The 22,375-nt window shown below is 49.5% G+C and overlaps 1 long non-coding RNA gene across 7 annotated transcripts in view; it reads right to left on the bottom strand.

Moving 5' to 3' along the window:
* Positions 1-22,035, bottom strand: part of LOC118918746 (uncharacterized) — a 125,443-nt gene extending 103,408 nt beyond the window's left edge. For 6 of the 7 annotated variants that reach the window (XR_008993424.1, XR_008993420.1, XR_008993421.1 and 3 more), the window contains exons 1-4: positions 21,646-22,035; positions 20,596-20,782; positions 14,838-14,974; positions 5,162-5,273 (exon numbers count right to left, since the gene is read on the bottom strand). This is a non-coding gene — a long non-coding RNA (uncharacterized LOC118918746). The remainder of the gene's footprint in view (positions 1-5,161; positions 5,274-14,837; positions 14,975-20,595; positions 20,783-21,645) is intronic. The other variant, XR_005027244.2, reaches the window with a different exon arrangement.
* Between the last annotated feature and the right edge of the window lie 340 nt (positions 22,036-22,375).

Raw genomic sequence — 22,375 nt, 5'->3', positions numbered from 1 at the left:
CAGCCCTCTCCTGCTGCCCCTACCACACTCCCCTCCTCTGGCTCTCATGGATCCTCCGCCTTCCGACACATGGCTTCTTGTGCCAGCAACCTCTGTGCTTGCCCTTGACTGTCCTCCTAGAAGGCTCGTCCCCACTTACGTCCAAATACCAGGCCAGCCACCACTTCTGGTCTCACCTTTCCCTATTCAGGCCCCTCCTTTGCCCAAACTGGGGCTGCCCCTCCTTCCTCTGATGCTCTAGGGCTGCTACCGTTCTTGTCTTGAATAAAAGACAGTGAGGATCTTTGAGCACATGGCTCAACTCCTCCAAAGGACAGGGAGCTCCACAGGGACAGGGGTCAAGGACGTATCACCAGCCTGGGGCCAGGCACACTTAGATTCCACAACTCAGTTCACATGAAGAGATGCCATGTCACTTAATCCTATCAACAACACTTCACCTCCCAATTTGGGTGGACAGTTCTGTATCTGACCTGTTGGCCACAGACATAAAAGGGCAGAAATCTCCTCCATCATCTGATCCAGCCAAGAAAATTCCAAGCCAGCCATAGCAGCCAAAAATACACTCTGTCTTTTCCACGAATCTACAGACTCAAACAAGCTTCAAACAAGCACCACGTTGGAAACTTGTGATTAAGCCTCCTCTAGGTTTGGACACACTTAAAGGATCCCCTACTTTGCCACTACTTATTTAAGAAACCCCATAAAAACAGACAGATCAGAAGGACTTACTCACTTTACAAAAGATGGCATGGAATTCCGGTTCTTCCGGAACAGCATTTCTCAAGGATCACCCACACCATTGTCACAATTTTTGCCATCATCCATTTACTTATATGCTCTTATTAATTTTATGTTTTTCTTCATAGTAACATTAGAATGACTGTCTTTTATTTCAACTTAGCTTTACTCATTCAATGCTTTCTATTTTCCATAACATTCACTAAACCAAACACGAAACAAGTGACGTTTCTAAATGTCTGTGTACATAAACTCTTGCCTCCTACTTGGGTCCTGCAGGGCCCGCCCCGGGGTGGCCTGGGCTCGCTCTGCCGGCCTTGTGATGCTGCAGACCACAGTGTCAACGCTTCTGCTCCAGTTGATCAGGGCCTGGGTGCAGCGGTTACTGTGCCTGGCTCTGGCTTCAGTTCTCAGGATGACTCACACACCCTGCTCAGCAGCTCCCGAGGGCCCAGCTAAGGAGGCTACTGTGAGCAGAGTTTGCAAACAGTAGAAGGCAGAAGGCAGAAAGGCAAAGCCAGGCTTTGTGCTCATTTCAGGGAATAACCACACCCTCCCGGGCTCCTGCCCACTCGCTTTCCATCCTGAACCACTCAAGCAGAGAATTAGTGCAGGAAGCTTGTTCTCACAAAGAACTGCAGGCCCTGTTGAAGGTGGGGGCTGGGGAGCCTTACCATCTCCTCATGGGGTGCCCAGGGCAGAGGGCCATGGCAACAGCAGCAAGAGTAATAATGGCAACAAAGTCTTGCTGCATAGATGCCAAGCACATTTTATTAGCACCTGGCACTGAGCACCACACCCCATGGCTGGGGGAGAACAGAAAGGCCAGAACAATTACAATTGTGATTTACTGAGCACCTTCTCCGCGTAGGGCTGGGAAAAACACTTTGCGTACACTTGCTTACTTCAGTCTCACATGGCGCCCCGAGGTACTTACAACATACAGGAACTTGTTTTCAGAAGCAGGGCCTGACTGTGAGCGAAGGCACAAGCCCGGGGTCATGTGGCTCCTTCGTGTTAGAACAGCGGGAGGACTCCACGCCGAGTTGAAAGGGCTTCACCTACATCAACTATACTTCAATTAAAAAACTGTATCAAATAAATAAATAAATAAAGGGTTTTAATACCCATGAGCCTTCTTCAGCTCTTCCAAACCTCCTGAGACTCGCCTGCCCAGCAGTCCTGATGTCCTCAGGCCCTCTCTGGTCCATCCTGGGGTGACCAGCAGGGACTGCGCTCGCCGAGGCCTTGAACACCATGCCAAAGGGGAAACACCCACCTTTAGAATGCCTGACCCTCCATTCTGGGCCAGCGAGCAGCCAGGATCCAGGGGCTCCGTGGGTACTAAGATGGGAGTAAGGGGGAGAAAGCTCAGCCGGGAGTTGTACTGGCAACTTCAGGGCCTCCCAAGAGCAAAGTCTTTAGACCGGGCGTCTGACCTTCCTAAGCAGCAGCATTAAGAGAGCTAACTGGCCACGCACCACACACCTTCGCCCGGCAGCATGTGCGGGTGTGCCTTGTGTGCTACAGCGATGCCTTGGGGGCACAGGCCCCATCTGTGCCTGGCTGGGGAGCCTGCAGCGAGGAGTTGCTCCAAAGGGGGTCAGGCTTTGGAGAAGGCTTGGTGTGCTGCCAGGCCCCACACGCACTGCCCCCCATCCCACCTGGCTGTCCTCACATCCCGCAACTCCTCCATATGGTCAGATTCCGAGGTATCTTCTGCTTCACTGATATTTCCATTAAACCAAGGACCACAGTCTTTTCATTTATTATCTTTTAATACAACTCATTAAAATCCCTTGGCAAGTCTCATCTGTTTTATTATCTTTCAGCTAACGTTTTTCTCATTATGAGAACACTGCACAGAATTGGAAAATGTGAAAAGAATAAGAACATAAAAATTGCTCAAATCCAACTACTCAGACATACACACCATTAACGTGCTGATATATTTTCCTTCCACCTTTGTTCTATGTCTCTGATTATTTTTAATAAAAAAGGGAGGTGCTACATATAGCTGGTATACTGTTTTCATTTCATATATTGTGTGTATTTTCTCATGCAATTTAATGATAAGATTCTTCAAAAACATGAGTTCTAATAACTACAGAGTTATTGATCCGTCTGGAACCCATCATAAGATGGGTCATGATTTAGTTAACTGTTTAGTTAATTATTGGACATTTCTGCTTTTTTCCAATTTTTCTCACTAAAATAATGCTGCAACAAATACTTGTTTACCTAAGTCTGTACACGAATCTCTGATTCTTCCTCAGAATAAAGTCATAGAAGAGGAACACCTTGTCCCTTGGTATGGATATTTTCCAGGCTTTCAATACAAAGCATTCCGGAAGGCTGGTTCAGCATACGCACCCTCACGTGAATATCAAAGTGCACATTTAATTGTATCATCAGCATCACTGTATTTTATCATTTTTGAAGTACTTTTCCTCTTGAAATATGAAAAATGATATATTGTTTTAATGTGCCTTTTTTGAAGGTTAGTAAATTTGGCATTTTTCCAAATGCTTTTTGGGCCTTTCCCTTTCTTCTTTTGTGGTTTGGTTATTCATGTCCTCTGCCCTTTTTACGATCTCACATTCATATTTTTCTTATTGAACTGTAAAAGATCTTTTATTGAAAATACAGAAGATGATGTAAATATTCCCTCATATTGTCTTCTGGCTTTAAGATGGTGATGTTGACTTATCTCTTTGATCCGTCTGGAATGTATTTTGAGGGATGGCGCCCACACTTTGATGTGAATTAGGTACCCTGCCCTCCACCGCAGGGTGGAGCTTAGGAACCTGCGTTTTAAGAAGTGCTCCGAGGAATGCTGATGCCTGTAGCCACATTTGAAAAACACCAGCACAGAGTAAGGAGCTAACCAGCATGTTTATTGAATAGCCTGCCCTTCCTTAACAATTGCTGTGAAATAATAAATGATAAATTACATCCCTAAACCTAGTTGGGTCTATTCTTAAGCTTTAGTCTATTCTGTTGATTTGCACTTTTATATTGTGTCAGAATAACCATGGTATGGTTATTAAGATCTTAGAACACACACAAATGTCTGGACATTCAAATCCCCCTACAACTCTTATTTTTCAAAATTTCCTTGACCATTCTTGCCAATTCATCAATTATCAGATAACCTTTGTAGGATTTCTAACAAAAACCCTTTTAGAATTTTGATATGTCCATAAACTGAAGACTTAATTTTGAAACATTCGTATAAAAACAATAGCTATTCCTATGGAGCAGGCACTGCTCTAAGCACTTTCCACATAAGAACTCAACAACAATCTTATAAAGCAATTATTATTGTCTCCATTTTGCAGGCAAAAAAACTGAGGCCAGGAGACATTGAGTAGGTTCACCAGGATCATATGTTCAGTAAGTACGAAAGCGGTTATTGCATCCTGTCAATTCAACCATAGCACTCCTCTTAATCCTCACACGGTGGTGACTCACCTTCAAAACAGTCTTCCAATTCATGAACCTGCTACACTTTTTCATTGATTTACACCTTCTTTAATGACTTTCAATAATGTTTTTGTAGTCTTTATAGTGTGTTTAACATATTCATTCTCAATTTATTCCTAGGAAATCTGTATGTTTAGACAAGTAAAATGAGATCTTTTGCATTAAATACTTTTCCAGCTAGCTATTATCACTACTTAGGAAAGCTACACCATATAAAGCATTTATGTAGTCTGGCCACCTTACTGAACTTTTATTAATGCTAATAATATTCTTATTAATGCCCTTAAGTTTTCTTGGAAGGTAATTATAAAATCTTAAAATAATGGTAATTGTGTTTCTTCTTTTCAATAGCTATACCTTTTGTTTTCTGGTTCCATGCCTGAGTGCATGAAGTGATATGAAATAGTAGAAGTGGTAGGGAACGTTTTTATCATACTGCAGGTTTTAACTGGATGTCTCTGATTTTTCCCTGTTTTCTACAATGTAGGCTGTTGGTTTTACACAAATATTCTTTATCATATTAAAGAAACATTCCTTGCAGCACAGCATTTAAAAGTTTTATTTCTGATAAAAATCTTTCTACAATGTATTGACTTGTGTCTTCTTGAAATAGAAGATTTAGAACATAATTTTCCTTGAAGATTTAGAATCACTGATTGCACATCCATTATTGTAACATTTTGAGACACAAAGAACTCTCTTGCCTCATGCCATTTTCTTGAAAACAGGTCTCCCCTTTTTATTTTCTTTTCTGTGCCATTAGATGGTCATTTCTTGCTGAAGCCACAGTATCTGCCTCCAACTATTCCTCTCTACTCTTTGAAGTTTCTGTAGATGCCTAAATTAGAAAACTCTACTTCTTAAAGTTACATATAAAGTGATAATAAGCCCTGAGAAAGTAATTTCTTAATAAGCAGAGTGAAATTGTTCTTACCTAATAAACCTTGGGCCATTCTGGTTGTTCATTAAACTTCTCCTGGGATTCAGTGACTGTCTCTTCTGCTCTAGAGACTAGAGGATTCCAGGTAGCTGAAGGATGATGACCTCTGAAGGCAAAGTAAACATAAATATGCTTTAAGACCTTCAACAGCCAAAACAGAAGCTGAAGTAATCAGTAAAACAGCAAATTAAATTAACAAACACCTCATTCTACAATAAGCTGTCTATAAACTTATTGGATTTCATCATAATATCAATGGCCTCGCTACCTTGAAAAGGGCATGAAAGAGGAATGATAAAGAATCTACTGGGGCAAGTAAATCTTCTTTGTTACAAATACATAATTTTTTTGTTACACACATGCACACACACATTCCATACTTCTACAAGTACTGATGCTGCATAAGGTCTTATACTAGGAACTCTGGGAGTATAGAACCCTGCACGAGACCTGAATGTGTGCACAAATGATAATAAAAGTCAGCCCATGAGCAGAGGTTGGAGCTCTGATTTTCAGGCCCAAAGAACCACATTCAGTTAGGATAGGTGGGAATGTCAGAGAGAAGAAATGGGCACCCCCATCACATGCATTTAGAAAAAAGGCCATGGAAATGTGTCTGGGCCTGTGTGAGTGGACACCAGGGGTCAGCGCCCTCCCCTCCAGGGCTCTGCAGGCTGGAGCTGACCCCTGGCCCATCCTCATTTCCAGATGGAACATGTTTTCCTGGCACCTGGAAGGTTCTGCATATCCCTCCTCATATACCAGTCTTCCTTTTGTTACCAAATGGCCTACAGACATTTACTTTAAATAGCATATATATTTTTAAATAACTGGGCTTTTCATTGAAAACTAATAGATGCATATGAATTAAAAAAAAAAAACAAGTAGATATGTGTTAAAAGTGAGTCTCCCTTTACCGTAGCCCCTGAGACTCCCTTTTCATGCACAACCGCCAGTATCTGGTATACCCTTCTAGAGATTTCTACAACTGTATGAACATATATGAATACATACACATCCCTTTTATACTGATGATAGTAAGTCAGAGACCTCATTCTACCCCTTGTTTTTTGCCTCCTAATAAACCCTAATATCTTGGAGATGGGGGTTAATCCTTAACCCAGCAGGCTCTGACTACGTCCCATGATCCTTGTAAGGAACAGTAATCTGTAAACCGTGGGCCAGGGATGGCAAGGGGGCTCACCATGTATCCTTCTGCCTGAAACATATTTCTGCAACTCTGTGAAGCTGCTTCCTCACGCTTGGGTCTCAGCTTAAAGGTCACCCTCAAAGATGAGTTTCCTTATCTAAGAAACACCCACTCCCCACACCCAGGTACAGTCTCTCTCCCAGAACCTTGTATGTCTTCTTCATACCACAGAGCAACGTATCCAACCACTGTATTTGCCCGTGTACTCGCCAGAGCAACAGCGGTCCTGGTCACAGCACAGCAGTTCCGTGAAGGTCAAGGCCATGGCTGTCTCAGTCACTCTTGGGTTCCTGGCACCCTGCACACACTGCCACATAACCGATGCCCAGTGCATACTCAGTGGGTAAATAAAGCAATGCTGTGACTTTGCAAAGCTCCTTTACTTACTTCCCAAGTGAGGGATAGCTGAGGTGGTCTGAGATCGGCGGTGTAAGAATTAACCCAAATTTACTGATGGAAAAACAGGTTCGAGGAGGAAACACAAGTTGTCCGAGGCCACACAGTGGGTCAGCGGTGGACCCAAAATCACAACTCAGACGTGGTGATTCAAGACCCGTCTCCCTCCAGGAAGTGCCAAGTTGTGCATAGTGAAGCTCAGCTTTCAAAACACCAGTCGTTGTTTTCAAGGAGGATTCCAACTCTACAGGTAGCCACAGGTAAGAGGCCAAGGTCCCCCCTCCCACCCTTCCTTCCAGTTAAGATCTAAAGATGCGTCCCAGGCCACCTTGGGAAGCAGCAAGCCCTCAAGGGACACAAACTGTCCTCTTCGTGTTTGACAGTCGTCAGGGGCCTTGGGCACCAGGAAGAATCCAGGAATTTCCTTTCATACTTGCTTGGCCAAACTGGGGCAAAGAGGGCCTCTTCCACCTCCACCCACCAACTCACCTCCGTCAGTCAGCCTGTCAGTCACTGTGGACAACGCCCTCACGTCACTGCCCCTCCCAGCACCAGGACCTACACGCTTCAGCACGTGCCCTGTAACCGCACAGCTAGGGCCGAAGCTGGGAGAAGAGGGGTGTGGCCCCAAGCGGAAATCCGCTCTTTCTTCAATGGGCCAGGCTTTCTGGGAACGGCCTTATCAGCTGGCCCATTTGGAGTCATTCCCAGCCAACTGCAGAGTCCTCCCTCTGCTGAGCAAAGGGCCACTGCCCCAGACAGTAGCTGCTCACCTCTGACTTCCATTAAGCACCGATCTTCGTGGCTGGTCCTGGTCAAACCCTGACCACCTCCATTTGGTGAACCTAAAACACAATGGCAGGATGCAAGGACGCATTTCACTGCCTCTTAGGCAGAGCTTAGTGTTCTGCTTGGCTCACACCCTGTATAGATAAGGAGACCAGATGATTTAGCTTCCAAACCGGAATGGTTTTGAAATAAAAGAAGGTCAGGATTTCAGGCATGGATCAGGACTGTACCGAGCAAACCAGGTATAATCACTCTTACTGAGGCAACAAGTCTGCTGGTCCTAATGGCCCTGAGCACATCTCTGGCCCATCTGCCAAGAGACTCGGCCAACTGCACACCCTCACTGCCTTTCATTTGTAAAAATGTTCCCAAGCATTTTAATAACGACGTAACATCCTTGCAAACTAGCAAAACAGTGACAATTTCCACTTTGATAATGAAGACACAGGGTCAGGGTAAGAACGGTCACCAGTAGTGGCAGAAACGGGATGAGAACTCAAGTCTCCTGACTGCAGTCCAGCAAACAAACCAGTTCCACCTCTTTCCTCCACTGTTGGCCAGGGCTGAGTTACATAACTATCAAAAGTAGAAAAGGGGGAGTCGCAAGGTGAGCTTCCACTATTCAGTGAGGAATCCTCAGCTACAGTTCCCAGTGGGCTTAAAATATTTCATACAGAAGCAGGAAAACACACTCAGAGATGCCCGTATACTGATCTTCCAAAGGTAATCACCAACAGACTGTGTGCTCTGCACTTCTCTGATCATAGCATGTCTCATTCTGCAGTGTGGTTTGGGGGTCATACCTCCCAAAGGTGAAAATCAGGGCCATTTTCATTGCTCTTCTACTCTACCCCTTAATATAGTGCCTGGCGCTAGCAAGTGCTGGGATTCGATGAATGAGTGGATGGGGGATGGATGGGGGCAGGGAAGGAAGAGTGCAGACAGGTGCATGCACGGACATCTTCATGCATACATGGAAGTGAGTTGGTCCCCTTGGCTGGGGGACCAGCTATATTTACAGAACTATTTAGAACTTGAGACAGTCACAGTTAAGTTTGTCCCCTGTTCCCCCATTGATAATTCCAGTGCTACAGTATAAGAAAAATAGGGGAAGGAAAGGAACAGGAGAACATCCTAATCTAAATGCAGGAGCCTGAGCTTTGGAGAAGTAACGCCTTTGAAGGCAGCTATAGGGCGTGAGAAGGAGACAAGCCAACTCAGTGGATACTCAGAGGCCCTGGGAAGTAGGCCAAGCCTGCAGTGGTCAAGGTGGGACACATGGGGAAGCAGGTGGGGGAAAAGAAACACAAGAAAACAGAAAGAATTACGAGCTGCATCAGCTCAGGATTCTAATTCACTCTCATGAGCCACGGCGGTGATTTCATCTGTTTTATTGTTCCTCTGCACTATTAAAGCAAACCAAATACATGTTAAAGGCAGCTTCTCCAGGCCTGGAAAACCTCTTTTATGGTTGGGACGTTTGCTCAGAGGCCACAAAAACAAGGCATCTTGGGTGGTGATGATATTTTTGAAGGAACTCCCTCGCCCATCTTTTGTCAAACACACATCCCTGCAAATTTCACTTGCCCTGTCAGGGAGCACGACCTGTGTACCAGGGAAGACAGTGGCATCCTGGGTATTCAGGAGCCCAGAGAGCTGGGTTCCCGTTAGAGGATTCCATATCCTCCCATGACTGTCTGCTACTCATTAGACAGGGATCCTCAGCCACACCTCTCAACTTTTCCAAGCCTTGGTTTCTTATCTGTTACGCAAACCTGACAATGCTGCAGGTTCTCGGGCTGTGGTGAGGATGAACAGATGCTGCCATGCAGTACAAATGGCCACTTGGCCCTGAAGTACCCTGCAGATGGACACTGGTGTATAATTTGCCTGTTTAGAGGGTTAAAAATCAGATACGATTTCTCTGCAAATAAATGCTTCTCAAATATTTTACATGAAAAGTTGAAAAACAAAGTCAGATCCTAGCAAATTATTATCATTTCTGGGGTCTCAAACTAACTTTAAGATAACCCAAATTTACATATTGCCTTGCTTTGTCCAGTCAGACCTACAACTCAAACCACCACCCTCCGACCTAAAAACATGAATATTTTATGTGGCAGAAAAATGTAAGGCTGGTAGAGTATTAGCCAGTGCAAATAACTGGGCCTCTGTCCATATGCAGGCCTGGGCCCGACTTAATTGCATGTCAATACAATTCCAGTCTAAAAAATTTTAAGTCAGTCCACACTTACTATAAAGCCAGATTTTTTTCCTCCCTCCATGGCAGAAAGTATTCTCAGTGTTCTGCGGTGGCATTGCTTAGGAGGGAACTTAGCCCATTTAAGTACTCAATACACATTTCTTGAACTGAATCCTAAATCTGAAAATCTAATAACTTGTGAAATGCTGGCTTCAACCAGCAAACTCCTCTTTGCCAACACCCTCCCAAGCCAGGTGTCTATCTCCCCAAATTTGCATTTTCTGTGGCAACACAGATGTTTCTCTGCTCATTTCTGTCACTGTGGTAAAATCAGCCTTTTCCCAAGGAGCAGTTAAGACCATGCAGCATAGTCTCATCCAGCCAAAGACTTTCCATTGGCTCCAAGGTTCGGACAATTTTCAAGTTCAAATTCAAGCACGGCGAAAAAAAAATGTGTGTTCTAGAATGGCCAAAACCCAAGACACAAAGTCAGGCAATGGAAGAGCGGATGTTAAGTGTCATGTTTCCAGAAAGGCAGCACCCAAGGTAAGCTAACCCAAGAGGAGGTACTGTTTCTGTGGACACCTGCAGAGCTTCTGCAGGGCATGGAGGTTGTCCAGGAGGATGAGACCCTAGAAAGGAAGCCCTCTTAGGGCTCCATGAGCATTAATTCCTTACAGCGGACCTGTTAGGTGAGTGTTCTCATTGTCCTCATCTGCAGTTGGGGACACTGAGCTATCACAAAGCAGGCAGGTGGCAGAGCTCAAGTTCACACCCAGCTGCCTGGCTCCTAGGGCCTTGCCCTTGACTGCCATGGGCTGCCTCTGCTGTTTTTGGAGGCCTGACATTTGATGACTCCATGATATTACTGATTGTCTAATGTGACTGGGGTGATGCCACATTAAGATCCCTTTCAGCCAAGGTCCCTCCAGCTCTCAGAGATACTCTTTAATCACCGCAGGATCTGAATATCAGTTGCCTCAACTATTGACTTCAAGGTTGGAGCTGGACCCCCTGGGACAGGCTGTTTATAGTGAACTGGAGGAAACACTGCCCAAGAAACACCCACTGTGAGGACATTAGCTATGAGACCCCTGGCCTCCCGCACCTCAGGGAATGGCTGCTTCTCCAAGGGGCTGGATGTACCTGAACTTTGCTTCTCGTGGCTGGAATGGGGGCCCGTACACCTGTCTGACGGGGTATCTGTGAGGCCTGAGGAGTCAGATGAGCCTGAGAATCCCGCCCAAGCTAACCCAGAGCTGAGTGAAGTACAAGGCTGTTCTGGTTTTGTTTTTAATCTTCCTTGATTTAGTTGAATATGCACTTATGCCTCATCCACTGGGATAAGAAAGACAGAATCCAGGGTCACACAGGCTGGGACTGACTCTCAGCCCTGCCCCTTCCTAGCTGTGGGACCCAGGCAAGTTTCTTTCACTCTCTAACCTCTGTTTCCTCATCTGTGTAACAGGCATGACAGTGGAACCCGCCACACAGGGTTACAATGAGGCTTAACTGAAATGATGCATGTCAAAGAGCTTAGCATCTCGCAAGGACTCAGTAAGTCATGGCCACTTATATCATTTGCTCATTTTTCCATTCTCTGCTCTCTTGTACTCATTTTCATTTCATTTGCCTGTCCTTTGAGGTGGGGCCCAGGAAGGGATCAGGGGAGCTGCCCATCAGGCCTGAGTCTGTGACAAGAGACCTCAAGGAACCAGTCCCAGGAGACGTTAGAGACCTTATCATGTTCCACTTTCTTCTCCCACTTCACAGCTGAGGTGACCTGACTGGTGTGCTGGGCCACTGTCACAGAGCACAGCTGGGGCTGTAAGGGCCTCTTCCAGGAACCCAGAGAACCATCAGCATCTTATTTCTAAAGAAACCACCATTTCCTTTCAGCAAGTCCTGGGGAGTTCTGTTCTGTCCCTAAGGCTGAAGCCCCGTCCTTAGGTCCTAAGGAAGGTGTGCAAAACACTGGCTGTCACCACCCAAGCCTGCCAGCTTCAAGTGATGAGCCTCCCTGGGGCTCTCAGCTGGCATGGCCCCCAGAAACACCTCCCACACGCACCAGCTCCAGGGAGGGGCCATCTGGAGACAGGGCTGGGCCTGCAGGGTGGAGGGCCTGGCTTGTCAGTATTTCCACTCAGCCCGCAGGCTGAAAGTGAGGGATGGGACACTCCTCAAAGCCTGAGAGGTAAAGTGCATGAGGCATTAAGCTTAATTAGGCTAATCATCTGCCTGAAGTCACTCACCTTCAACCTTCATAAAAGCATCTTCAGAAAGAAACTCCCAAAGCAGCTGCAGGAGTAGAGGGTACAGGAGGAGGATTAGGGATTTGGCATCTGGATTTCCTAAGAGGACTCTGGCGTGGTCTCAGGAGTCTTGGGGTGCAGAGCTAACCAACTAAGTCTATACCCAAGATAGGCAAAAAAGGAGACTTCTTGGCCAGTAGTCCCCTGTCAGGATCTGGGCCCAGGCTGGGGGCCGGGGGTCTCTCTGGGTTTCCTTCAGCCTATTTGACCTATTTGATCAGTGGAGGTCTGACCAAGGGACCCTTCCTGCCCACAAACGTTCCCACAGACTCCTAGTTTACTTCTCCAGCCGTTTCACTGCCCACAGCAGTGGCCTCCTTCCTGCAGGGCTGAATGGACAGACAGTGGGGCTTGATTCCATGTAACCAACCAAATGACAGACAGGAAGACGTATCCGTCCGGGTGGAATGGCTCTCTTCAGGAAACTACATGCAAGGAGGGTTTCCCGGCTGCACAGCCCAGGTGAGAATGAGCAATCTCCTGAGATAAGGGAAAAACTAACGAAAAATCTGTTTCGCAGCTATCTAGAATCCCAAACCCCATAAAGCAGGAGTTTCAGGGCGCAGAGGGGCGAGAGACCAAACCACTGTGCACAAGCCCCTCCCTGTGACCGGGATGTGGGCGAAGAACCTGGAAGCTCATTCCATCAGCAAGTCTGCAGAAGTCCACCCACCCACAGTGCAAATCTCATTGGATCAAAACCCACTCATCCAGATTCATGAACATTTGGGCATGGAATGCCTGGACCTTCCTGCATGGTGGTTTAGAGAAGGCACACTGGTGCGCACAGCCAGGCAAAAATGTTGAGCCTCATTGGGTCTTCCCAGTCCACTGAGCAGCACGCCCCGGAATATAAGGAGCACGCCGTAAATAATCCTATTTTGTCCATCAGAGCTGATTCTTGCTGCCAGAAGCTTGCTTTCTTGGCTGTGGGCCCTGGCTTTGTATACATTCTTTACAAATTAAGAATCAGGAAGTTCATGGATTGATGCCTGCCCTGTGCCGGAGAGGAACACAGATCCTCTGCTCTCCTACCAGGCAGCGGGCACAAGGCAAGGTGACCGACATTGAAGTCACTCCTCTCAATGACCCTGTGGGGTTGACGCTGTTAACCCAGCTGTACAAAAAGAAGAAACCAAGGCCCCCAAACATTACATAAGCACCCAGGGTCACTGAGCAAGTGAGTACACTGCTGGATTCGAGCACAGGTCAAAGCCTGCAAGCCTGGTGCCCCCAAAAATTCAGTAATGGAGCTTCCTTTGGCCCAGTGGGCCTGCGCCCTGGCAGCTGTGTGGAGGTGAGCAGACTGGAGAGGGCAGAGGCCAGGGCAAGTGCACCTGAGCAGCCCACGGCCCCTGCAGTCCAGCAGGAGGTGGCAAGGGCCCAAGCAAGGCAGCCACAGGGTGCAAGCCTGCCCGAGGGAGCGGCGAGAAAGCTAAAAGCTCGCGCAGGAAGGGCAGTTTCTTCAAAGACTGAATGATCCTGGGTTCCGGTCAAGAAAGGCAGAGAAAACCACCCTTTCCCTAGGAGTATAGACAAGGTAAAGATGCACACTTCAAGTACACATGACCAGCTCAAGGACAGAAGGACATTTGCCTGGAAGGTTCCCAGGCACGTCCAGGAAGGGGGAGAACTGAGGAAAGGCCAGGCTGCTCGGAATTTAGCGGGTGGTGCCTGTGGGAGGAGCTGGCCCGCAGCCACAATGACCCATCACGTGTGCATAAACACGGCCCCCACCAGAGCCTGCGAGAACAGGAGGCAGCCAGAGGTCATGATTACTAGACACTGGCGCCCAAACTGTGAAATGACTCAGCCACCCCGTGGGTAGGGGCGATGACCAGCGAGCAGTCAGAGCCTGCCCAGCTCACCCCCTCCCGCAGTGGTCGGCCCTTGGCTCTCTGCTGTCCTCCTCTGGGGTTGGTTTTTGACCTATGTGACCAACTCTGTGAAGCCAGGGAAGGGGTAGCTTGGTCATTCATCCATCACTCAGTCAGCCAAACCAACACTTGAGTGTCTACTATGTGCTTGGTGTGGAGGCTACAATAGTGAAAAAATATCTGTGTTGGGGAAGATATTCCAGGCAGGGGAACAAGTTGCATAAAGGCAGGGGTTACAAAGCAGTAGGAGCATAGTTAGTTGGGGTAACAGCATGGGGGCACAACTCAGTGCAGGCACCCGTCTGTGAAGGAGGAGAGAAGAGGTGTCCCTCCCAACCTGGCCACTCCATCTGGGGGCGTCCAGCTGGCTCCCAGGGGGTATCTGCTCAGAGGACCCCCACACCGCTGTCCCTGAGCTGAATATCCTCAAGTCAACAAGCTGACATCCTTAGGGCTTGGGCGGTGGGCAGCAGAGAAGGCAAGGATGGGGACCCTGCCGACATGGAGAAGGAGGGCCACAGGATTCATCTGCTCCCCAAGCTGTTCCGTTTGGAACGTCTTGGCTATCACCAACTCGACTCCAGAGCATAAAGCCCTGGACGTGCCTCATCTACCTTATTACCTTAAACTACTTTTAGTCAATCATAAACCACACCCCAAGACACCGTTCCCAGCATGCAAAGCTGTCACGAGGCCAGCAGAGGCATCCCTGACAACTCCACCACAGCCCCAGTACTGAGTGATATGTTGAGCCCCGAGGGGCTTGGCTAAGGAGAAAGCAGTATGTAGAAATACAAACGGAATTTTTTTCTTAGATATGTTATGGCAGGGACAGACAGGAACAGACGCCTCTTCCCAAGGTCATTGCCATGTTCTGACTTACCCAATTTCAGACGTTCCACAAGTTTCCCTGAGAGGCAGCCCGATCCCGGCAAGCCTGTGAGCGCCGGAGGCCAGGAACTAAGGCTGCATCCTCTGACCCCCAGCTCCTTGCGCAGAGGTGGCACCAAGGTGCTTCTGCTGGATAAAATCAAGAAGAGAATGAATGCTGGAAGGAAGGAGTGACAAGTGACTTACTGGGCGGGGGTGTGCTCAGGAATGGGGAGTGGAGAGGGGGAACAGACAGCTGGAGTGGCGAAGGTACCACTAATGCCGGCAGTTCAGCCTCAGTTTCCCCAGCAGCCCATCCTACCTCCGGCTGTTCTGGACCCTAATGACTAATAAAGGGCAAGGGTAAGCAGACGCCAGTGCAGCACGTTAGCACCCTGCCTGTGCACGGTGGAAGAAAGGGGAGCAACAGGTGGTCTGAGAGAGCAAACCTCCAGAGGCTCCCCAACCAGAATCGGGTGGAAAGGGGGTATCCCTAAGGGTCATCAGGCCTAAGAATCCCAGCCAGTCAGCCTGGCAGGGCTATGCACAGCCAAATAATCCCACAGTGCATCCCAAATGAGAAGCAAGCATGATGTCAGGTGTGAGCCCTTCTGACCATCCCTATGCAATAGGGGCCTTTCCCAAGCCCAGGGGCCTCTGGGACCCTGGATCTAAGAGCTACATTAGCACTATGACAGCAGCTCTACCACATCTTCTCCCTCTTGCCCTGGACCTCACCTGGAGCAGGGTGTCCCGAGAGCACCGCCTCCCCGTGGCCCTCTTGCTGTTTGGGCAGGTGGCTCCAGGCTGTCTTCACTGAACAGCTGCTTCAGATCAGACACCTGCAGCCCCTGAGGCTCCTGTCCAGCCGGGCTTCTGAGGTCCAGTCCTCCTCTCCTTGCAGAGGTCATCTGCCACCTCCTTCATAGCCCTCCATTTGCAGCCCCCTGGCCTCCCCCTGGGACACCCAGGCTGGCCCTGGTCCCTGTGAATGCCATCAGGTCCTTGATCTCCTTTACCCACAGGACACTCCAGCCATCCTCACCCACGACCATACCCTGCCCGTCATCCCCCTGACTCACACCATCTTCCAGATCTCCACTCAAAGAGCCCACATGCTGACCACATGCCCCCAGCCCTCCAGCCTGCTGTGTCCTTCACCTTCATGGGGGACCCCTGACTCTGGAGCCACTCCTGACCTGGACCCTGCCACCAAACCCCTCTGGTGAACCCCATGGCCTCCCAATAAGGTGCCCGTGGTCCTCCCTCCTACACCAGCACCCCAGCTGCTCTTCCAACTATCTGCTCTCAAACCACCCACACCCGCTTCCTGCGAGCTGCAGACCTCTCCCAGCTTCATAGAGAAAACTTCCAGTTTTTCATTCAACAATTATTCAATATTCAATATATGTGCAAGTCACTCTCCAAGGCAGGGAATACAGCAGTGAACACAACAGGCAAAAGCCCTTGTCCTCTTGGAGGTTATAGCCAAGTGGGGACTCAAACAATAAAAAGCTAAGCACATGAAACAAGTAGTGCATGACAAGTGCTGAGGGAAGTGCTGGGACTGAGGACAGAAACTCATCGACAGGTGCCGCCTTCATGCCTGCCCCCTGGGAGGGCCCTGCCCAGTGCCCATGGCCTCCTCATGCCCCCCGAACTCTGCAGCCCTCTGCAGCCAGAGGCCAGTACCACCCCTGGGCTCGGGAGGGCTCTCCCATCGGCTCCTCTCTTGTACGGCTCTCCCAGCCCTCCAGCCTCCCTGCCTCCTTCCCTTAGACATGCTCAGGCCAGGCTCACTCATCAGGAAACCAAAGACTCGACCCTCCCCCTCCCCCGCTCTCCACCTTCCCCCAGCCCGGCACCCTCTCTCCTCCCCCCACAGCTGGGCACCTCAGAGAGTTGCCTACAACCACTGCCCCCTCCACTTCAATGCTGCCCCTCAGACTGCTCTTGCCTAGGTCACTGACAGCTCCTTGTGGTCACATCTGAACCTCTTCTGACCCCTCAGTGCATTTGCCCTGGACGGTCCAGCTCCGTTGCAGGGGCACCGCTGAGAAGGCCGTGTGTGCAGTAAGCAGGACTTGCTCGAGTCAGGCCTCCTGCCCCTGCTGCTCACTAGCCTCTAACACCCCCACCCCTGCAGAGCCAGGCTAACACAGGCGCTGGGCTCGTCGGGTTGCCCTTAGGCTGATAGCTGGCCAGGGGTGCCCAGTGCCTCCTGGCCTGCAGTGATAGTTGTTGTCTCTATAGTCACAAGACCACCAAGCTTTGGGCGCCACGGGAGGAAGCTGAGAAACAAATGGAGAGGAAGGCTATCTGATTTGCGTGTTAAAGGAGCAGCTCTTTCATTAATAACTCAAGGAAACCGGAACGCTGCTGACGAGAGAGCCGCTGGGAAAATGCCAAACCAGGAGGTAGAACTCCAGAAAGGTGGAAAGGGTGGAGCCCACCCTCGTGGAGGCCGCAGGCCCTGGCAGGAAAGAGAGAGGACAGGAGTCCCCTACTGAGAAGGGCCAGCCTGCAGCGGCGTCTTCTTCCTGCCTTCCCTGCCCGCCCACCCTGGTGTGCCCTGTGCCACTCTCCAGTCCTCACTTGTAGCACTGAACTTGCCCCTTTTCTCTTCTTCTCACTTGGACTGTCTTCCCTCCTCCTGGGCATCAGTGGTTTCTTGATTCTGGCTTCCTGGTTATCTGGATCCCAGCCCTAAGAATGAGTCCTGAGCTCTTAAGTTCAGGGTCAGAGGAGGACCGTAGCAGGTAGCCCTACCCTGGAGGGTTAGTTCTGAATTGTCCTGGGAATCTGTCCAGAGGCCTATCGGTGACCTGCTCCTTCAGCCCTCTCAGCCATGTCGTAGGACCTCATTCCCTGCATCAAATCTCCCCTTGTCCAAAGTCAGTAACTTGGTTTCTATTTCCAGCATTGAATCCCAACCGTTATACATGCATCTGGCAGTACTCTCTGAGCTTTAAACACATTAGCTCATTTAATCCCCAAAACAGTCTTACAAGGTTATGTGTGACCTTGGGCAAGTCACTTGCTCTTGGCATGCCCCAGTTTCCCCATTCAAAAACTGGGGTTAATAATAGACCAGCACCGGTGTGCTAGCAACTGTGCTCAGAGCTTTTAAAAGCATTATTCCCTCACAACAGACCTACTATCAGCTCTTCCCTCAAAAGAGAACTGAGTCATAGAGATGCTAAGTAATTCTCAGAAACTCAGAGCTGGATTTCATCCCACTGCCAAGTGCACCCCCAACCACTACACTACACTGCACTGCACTGATGGGGGCAGACTGTCACCCTGTCTCCTGGAGGCTGCCACGTGGGCATGTCTTTTCAGAGCTTCCACTGGGCAGGCGGAGGGCAGGGCAGAGAGCGGGAACAGGGAGCCTGCTGGGGTGGGCATTCTTTCACGGTGATAGTGCAATAGATTCGGGCAAGACACTCAGGTGGGTCAGGCCAGGTAAAAGCGGGTCAGGAAGCTCTGCTTGCTTAGCAGTTGATAACAGAAGAGAAAATTCTCCCAGTCCTTAGAGAATGTGGAGGATGGTGCATGGGGATTATGGGTAAGAAGGGGCTGGCACCCACTCACCCCCTAACTCCACACCTAAGCATGTCAGCTCACCAGATTCCTCACAGTCATGAGTTCTGGGCTGATGGGCCTCGAAGGAGACCCCCAGATGGTGAAGTGAGAGGAGGAGTCTAGGTATTTGACTTTGAGGGCTGCAGGGCCTGACTCGTTGGGCCAAACCTAAGGCTCCTCTGGATGGGGCCAGGGGGCATGGCTTTGCGGAGGTGCCCTCGCTAATCCTTCTGCTCCCTACAGAGGTTTTTCCTTGGCTGCACAGCCCGTGAGTGAAGTCATGTGTCTTTGTTCATCAGTTCAACAACTATAATTTTCAGGGACTTAATTACCTTCATACTTTGATCTGGGTAGTTTCATCTCTATGGTTACCAGCTGAGTATAAACAGTTATCACTTGTCTCTTTTACATAAAATATTCTTTGAAAAATACCCCTAGGGCTCCAATCATGGAAATCAAATGCACAGAATGTTCAGAGAAGCTTTTTAAAATTTTTATGTGCAATGTGTCTCCACACAAAAACAGATAAAATTGGGTAACCATTTGGCTATAAATAATAATGCAGGGATTGTTGCAGCTTGATCTTTCAGCCCTAGCCTCCAGTAAGCACTTCAGACATCCTGAGCGAGACGCGTCTGGCGAGGGTAAGGGCTTGGCTGAGTGACAGGCAGGGGGGAGTGGTGCCCAGAAAAACAGTGTCCAGCCCCTGACAATGTTCATTGCGTGGACACTGGAGTCGGTGGGGATGGGGAGACTGCGGCTTAGAGGGACCATTCAGGTATGTGATCAGCTGGTCCCTGTGCTCACCAATCGGACCTGCCAAGGACCTTATGCTGATGCCTGTGTGAACAGATGCAACTGTGTCAAATGAATGAATGGAGATGAGATGATGAAACCTAACATTTACAGAGAATATTTACTATGTGCCAGTCCCCATGTGTTTTATAAGTATTTCCTCACAGAATCTTCCCAATATCACCATGAGGTAGACATGATTATTATTATACCAAATTTCAGATGAGAAAACAGAAGCTCAGAGAGGTCACACAGCTATGAAGAGCAAGTGCCAGGATGTATGCCAAGCACATCTCCATCCAAGGCCCCTGCTTTCACCACCCCTTCCTCTGCTGCCGTCACACAGTAGGCCCGGGAACGGCCCCCCAAAACTCTGAAGTTCTCAGGGTGAGGGACCTGACAGCTTTTCTAACTTGCTTGCCAGGAGGAAGCTTCCTGGTAGGGTGACCCTCATGGGAGGATACTCCTGGCCACGAGAAGCATTCAACCACTGAAAACCCCGGTCAGCAGTGTTAGCCCTCTGATATCTCCATGACTCTGGTGAGCACTGTCTGTCAGCTGGGAGCCTTCCCATCCAGTGAGGGGCCCCCAGCAGCTCTCATCTCCAAGAGCCCATGAGGTTCAGCAGGGTTACCATGTCACACAACCATTCACAGTGGGAATGAGGCCCAGTAGACCTAACACAGCACCCAGCCCTGCCCATAAAATCTTGTCTCCAAATGGAGCAGGTGACAGGGATGACACAGGGTGGAGCTAGGCGAGAGAATGGGAGGGCTCACCAGAGCCTTCACCAGGGACTGCTTGGAAGGAGGGCCCGAGACACTACAGACCCCCAAGGCCAAGGCCCAGTGCCTGAGGCTGGAAGTTGATAGACCAAGGTTCAGACTCCTTGACTGAAGTCCCAGTGCCCTTCCCCTCTCTGCAACTCAGTGTCCTTACCTCTGAAGTGGGAATAATTACTGAGCCTTCTGTCTAACAGGAAGGCAAAGAGGTTCATCTGAAACCATATGTGATGTGCTCTTCACCCTGCAAAATGCTCCCCACACGAGAGATTTCAGCACCCCCCAAACAGTGGCCCCCCTGTGAGATCAGCCGCCACACGTGGTATCCACTCACTCCCTTCCACTATCCCCTCCAGTGGTTAGTGATGCCATCCTCATTGTCTACATGCTCGGCTTTTACGCTTCCCCTTCCGGCCTGACTCTGGGAAGAGCAATTGAGTTTCTTTCAACCATGACCTCCCCACACACAGTCCCTTACCATGTGCCTGGCCTTGGGGTAAGTGCTATTAATACTATCTCATATAATCCTCAAAGTCATCCTACAAGGGTTCCGAATGCTCCCCATTTCACAGATTAGGAAACTGAGATCAAAGAGTTTAAGGGACCCACCCAAAGTCACACGGTAGAGCTGGACAGTAGAGTGCAGCGTTTGAATCCAATGTTGTCTGGCTTCCAAACCCCAGACCTTCCCACCACATCATGCAGGATTGTAACAGTGTTTGGGGATCCGAGATGTGTCAGGTTTCACCAAGCATCTTGCTTTATCCAAGTCTCCCCAGCTGAAGCCACTTTCTCCCTAGGGAAATTTAAATAAAGAGCAGTTGTGCAATTAAACAGATGTCTATCTGAGCAAGTATTGAAGTATAAAAAGAGCTGGGTTTTTCACACTCAAGTCCTCCGAAACCAGGTACAAAGTCACTGTGGCAACCTCTCTACTTCCTCATCCACTGAAGTCACAGTGTTTGAGGGATTCTCTTCTGCCCTGGAGAGAGCCCTGTGTTCCCCACCGGGGCCACCCTTCTAGGGAAGTGTTCATTCACTCGATAATTATTTATTAAGCCCTTACTGTGTTCCAGTCACTGTGCCAGGCAAGCAAGACAGATGCCATCCCTGCAGTCACCGACCTCACAGCTTGGTCCAGCGAGAACCGGGGGCGGCTGGGACCACAAGCTCTCAAGTTAAACTCCAGCATTTCACCCAGGCCCCCAACCAGAAAGAACATCTACTTCCCCATTAATGATTCCTTCCACTTTCAGAACATTGCAGAATAATTAACATAGTTTGTTAATTATTATAACTGAAGCTATGATCAGACTTCCAAGGTGCACTGGTCTTATCTCCAAGATCTTAAAATCTGGGTATGAGAAGGATATTCAATCCGGGGACAGAATATTCGGAGGGAGGACTGCCCCTCCAAGCCCTGGGTGTAATTCCCATGGGAATGGGCCACTGCAATGGTTTTAGGTCAGCTGACCTGAAAGGGACCTTGGGGTGCCGTCCTCAGTCTGCCACTTGGGGAACCCCTTGGAGCTCCGCATCTGCTGCCAGCAATTGCAGATGCTGCTTAATCAAACGGAATTGCTTCTGTAGATCAATCAAAGCCCTCCTTTTCCCTTTCTATCCTGAATAGGATGTGCCGAGGTTAGAAATAATACATACCTGTTGAGTGTTGATGGAAGGTTAGGACACGTGGGTTGTGACTGAGGTCGACCCTCAGGATGAGAGCTGCAGTCAGGCCCACTGGTCAACCAGCACCTCCCCGCGGGCCTGCTGCGCGCTCTACCCTGGGAAGCCCTGGCCTCCAGCCCAGCCATGGAGGCCGCCGAGGACTCCATCAGCCCTGACCAGGAGAGCAGGGAGCTGGCCCATCAGAAATGAGGAGGAGAGTCCTTGGAACTGAGCCCCTGACCTGTGCCCAGCTGGGTTCTGGCGGGGGGCGGGGGTGGGAGGTCCCCTTGACTGCTGCTAGGGCTCCATGGCCTTGGATGAGGCGCGGGGGATCACAGACATTCCCGTGGGTAACAGAACCGCCCCCGGGCGCCTCTCCCTCCCTCCCACCCCGCCCTGCCCCCTGAGGCTTCTGCTGAAGGCACTGGTGCCTGTGGCGCTCTCAGAGCTTCAGAGGCCCCGAATGTCTGTTCTCCAATCCCCCCCCCCCCCCCGCACCTGCGTGGGAACTGGCCCCTCCCCGAATTCCCAGTATCCTCATTCTACCTTCCTGCTTCCCAGGGCCATGGTTAGACTATTTCAGGGCACACGTGTGTTCTCTCACACACACACACTCACTCTGTCTTTCCCGGCTTGCCTTCCTCTTCCTCTCACGGTGCATCACACCCTGTCCCTGCTCCTGTGACCTGAGCAAATCCCTTCTCTGCTCTGGGCTTCCGCT

The sequence above is a fragment of the Manis pentadactyla genome, chromosome 13, assembly GCF_030020395.1.
Source record: "Manis pentadactyla isolate mManPen7 chromosome 13, mManPen7.hap1, whole genome shotgun sequence".
In the NCBI taxonomy this organism is placed as follows: Eukaryota; Metazoa; Chordata; class Mammalia; order Pholidota; family Manidae; genus Manis; species Manis pentadactyla.
This window is presented reverse-complemented; position numbering and strand designations above follow the sequence as displayed.